Here is a 4,245-nt window from a genome sequence, read left to right as displayed (position 1 = left end):
GAGTCTTATGTTTGCGCCAATTTGTATATGTTTTGACCTTGTGTTTATGCTAGAAATGTTTGGCAAATGCTTGAGAAATCCTGGTAGAGAACATCAACTTGAGATCATAGGGTATTTCAATTCTAATTTTAGTGCATACCATGATAGTCGAAAGTTGACATTCCAGTATGTTTTCTTGATGGTTGGAGGAGTGATATCTCAAAAGAATACTAAGCAATCAATGTGGCATCCTCAACTATGGAATTTGAGCACAATGCATGTTATGAGGCATCCGATCATGTAATTTGGATGCGTAACTTCATTATTGGATTGCATGTTTGGAAGGTATAAAAAACACTTAAGGTTTATTGTGATAATTGAGCATCTATCTTATATTCCAACAACAATAGGCTTTAATCCAAGACTAAGCACATAAACATCAAATTCCTGGTTATTTTAGAGTGGCATTCTGAGTTTTGAGCTAGTAGGAATCAAATCTATGATTGTGTATTGATTGACTAAGGCATTAATGACGCGGTCTATCACAAGCATGTAGCTCATAGACATCGTGGGAGTTTGAATTCATTTTATTTCTTGATGCTTGTTTTTCATGTGATGATATTAATTACGGATTAATGAATTATTCAATATTTTATATAGTTTGATGTGAAATTTAATCTCATTAATTCAATTTTAAGAAGGATCATTTGGAAATAAATATGCATGGATCATATTTGACATATAATTTCCATGCCACATACTTATGTCATTTAATTGAATTGACACTTATGACATTTGTGGGTTTAGTTACTTACAACCAATCGGGAATGACTGTTCCGTTAGTTCCCATGTTGAGTACACTAATGGATGAGATTGTTTTGGATGATTTTATTTGCAAGTGAATATTTGGTTGTTGATGGTAACTTGTATACAATTATTTGGTTGTTGATGGTAACTTGTATACAATTATTTGGTTGTGCCATTTGGACAATGGTCATGTAATCCAAATAGGAGATTGTAAGAATTTGGACTCCACACTATGTATGAGCACTATTAGTCTATTATACCCATTAACACATAGATGTACATGTAACTAGGGGTGATGAGTATGAGTCGGGTTAGCCGGATAAGGTTTATTTCTAATTTGACCCTAAATGTAGATAGAGTTATTTTTTTTGAACTCGGACCTGACCATATATTCGAAGCTAACCCGACCCCAAATATTGGTTGGGACAACCTTTGAACCCGAACCTGACCCTATACCCGATTAGTCTATTATACCCATTAGCACATAGATGTACATGTAAATGGGGGTGATGAGTATGAGTCAGGTTAGCCGGATAAGGTGTGTTTCTTATTTGACCCTAAATGTAGATAGAGTCATTTTTTTTAACTCGAACCTGACCATATATTCGAAGCTAACCTGACCCCAAATATTGGTTGGGACAACCTTTGAACCCGAACCTGACCCTAGACCCGATTAAATATAATGCATACATCTTTTAGATAAAGTCTTCTCAATATTTTAGTTATTATTATGAATATATAATTTGATATATTCTTTTAGATATAATGCATACATCTTTTATATCAAATTATATATGTATACATATTGTTAATTATGTATATATGATGAAAAATAGAGAATCATTGATATTTTTACCAAAGAGGTGTTATTACTGTATGCACAATTGTATAGAGACACATACAGATATGATAAGTGAGTGACCATGAGACGGGTCGGACAGGTCATAATTATCCCCTACCTGACCCTAAATATTATCTGAGTCAAATTTTTGATCTCAAACCCGACCCTATACCCAATGAGATCCAATCCTATTTGGACCCTATTATGATCGGACCAAACTGAGTGAGAGGGTAGAACCGAGTTATGCTCACCCCTACATGTAACACATATGGAGTTGTGCAATTATTACTATTGTTAAGTAAAGAACCTAATAGAATGGTTTAATTAAGTAAAGGGTCCTAGTCTAGGAGTGAGGTACAGTATGTGTAGAAATTCGATAGGTTGATTAGTAATTAGTTGATGAACCTAATTAGTTTTGGCTCAATAAACTTTAACATATTGTGATTCTTACACAATATATAAGCTATATAAGGACTACATTGAAAGGAGTTTTATGGTGTTAGACAGTGAAATAAACATGGATATAAAATTATATATAATAAAAAATTGCATATAAAATGTATAGCAGTTGTAGTTCCTGAATCTTTAATGTTGATTTTCAAAATTATGAAGACTTTGTGTATGTATCTACACCTAAACCAACATTTGCTATCAACTCTTTAAACTAATGGAGCAAAAAACATAACACTCTAAAACTAAGAATTTCTTACTCACAAAATTCTTTTGTATATAAGTATAACAAATAAAGAGAAGAAAAGATTGTAACGTAAGATAACACAATTTCCTACACACCTTAAGGAAACATTTTCTCTCTCTCTCTCTGAAGTTCACTGCTTTCCCCAAAATAACATACACCTCTATTTTCACTTCCTTTATGCAAGGATACATTTATATGTATATATATAATGTATGCACAGTGCAGTACCAAAAGGAAATTCCCTCCACTTTGTAAATTAAAAGGCACCTCTTCATGTCATATCTTTATAAATATTACAACACTTTAAGGGGCACCTATTGATTTGAAATTTTGCAAACCAATTACCACAGTTGTTTTATATAACAACATAATAATCTGTCTTTTATTTTTATTTTCAGCTACAAATAAATAATTTAGAATATGTTTTATATATTATTTAATTTTCGGTTCTAGTAAAGAATTAAAGTAACATTCCATAAATTTATTTGATCAAATTAAATTCTCCAATTTAATTATCAAATAATATGATTATTTAGTAAAGATTAGAACATTCATTAATGTATGACCATGTAGATTCAATACTAAGCTAATAATTTACTAATTAAGGTTGGCGTCGAACACTCCTTAACGACCAGATAGCATGAAATACTATATATCTTACTTTCAAGAACCACTAGAAGATTAATTAAAATATTTCATCTCATCTTTACAGCTTTGGCTAAATTTAAAGTATGATGCAATTGTCAAATTTTATTAAGTTGTCATGATGACTAAAAGAAACTCATTTCTTTATTCATTTTAATATCTTGGTAAATGTCTTATTTTATTATAGAGCTCAAACTCATTACCAAGAGTTGGTGGATTCCTTCTTGATTAATCATTAATTCGACAAACATTTAATCATATCCAATGTTCTTTCAAATAACGTCTTGAGACATTATATGTCCAAAATCAAAGTATGATAAATAACATGTTAATCAGTATGATAATCTCAGGTCAAGAGAAACTATTTCATTTATTCTTGAGAATTTCGTATTGACAATTTAAGGTAATCTTAATCATTAGGAATTCTCAGTTGAGTCAGCTCAATGATCATATCTACATATGCATTATCTATATGTGCAATTTAATAAAAGAGATCTATTAATGTTTATCCAATAGATATTATCACACATATATTGATCTATCCGTAATGTACCATTTTCAATGATTCTATAATTAAGAATAATTTTGTTGGGAACAAGCAAACAATCAAATAGTAAAGAGTATAGAGACAAGAGAATAACAAGTGAGATTTGGTAACAAAGTTCGGCCAATTGTGCCTACGTCCCCGGGAGCGTTGAGCGGCTACCACTATATATTATTAGAGAATAAGGATTAGTGTTTTACTATTCTTCTCCTTGTTTCATTAGGTTTACATAACATCAATATATATAGCCCTCTACCTCAACCCCTTTACATCAGCCTAAGCCCATAACTTCTATTGTTGTTATCTAGAGATATGAGTTATTTCACAACAATCTCCACCTTGGCGAATATCATCAATCTCCATCTTCCGCCATTGGGTTGGGGGCGCTCCATAGTCCATCATCAGTGAATGTTCAACAAGCTCAGGCAATGCCTGAACTTGTCAACGGTAACCGGTTTGGTTAACATATCAGCTGCATTTTCTGAAGTGTGAACCTTCTGCAATAGTATCTGCCCACAAGCTACCAACTCTCTGATCTTATGAAATCTCACATCAATATGTTTGGTCCTAGCATGATACACCTGATTCTTTTCCAAGAAGATAGCAATCTAACTATCACAATGCAGCAGAACTCCACCTTGCTCAATGCCTAACTCATTTACTAGCCCCATAAGCCACAAGGCTTCCTTAGAAGCTTCACCAGCTGCCATGTACTCTGCTTCAGTTGTGGAC

The sequence above is a fragment of the Lupinus angustifolius genome, chromosome LG16, assembly GCF_001865875.1.
Source record: "Lupinus angustifolius cultivar Tanjil chromosome LG16, LupAngTanjil_v1.0, whole genome shotgun sequence".
Taxonomy (NCBI): domain Eukaryota; kingdom Viridiplantae; phylum Streptophyta; class Magnoliopsida; order Fabales; family Fabaceae; genus Lupinus; species Lupinus angustifolius.
The sequence above is the reverse complement of the archived record's forward strand: the minus strand, read 5'-3'. Positions refer to the sequence as shown.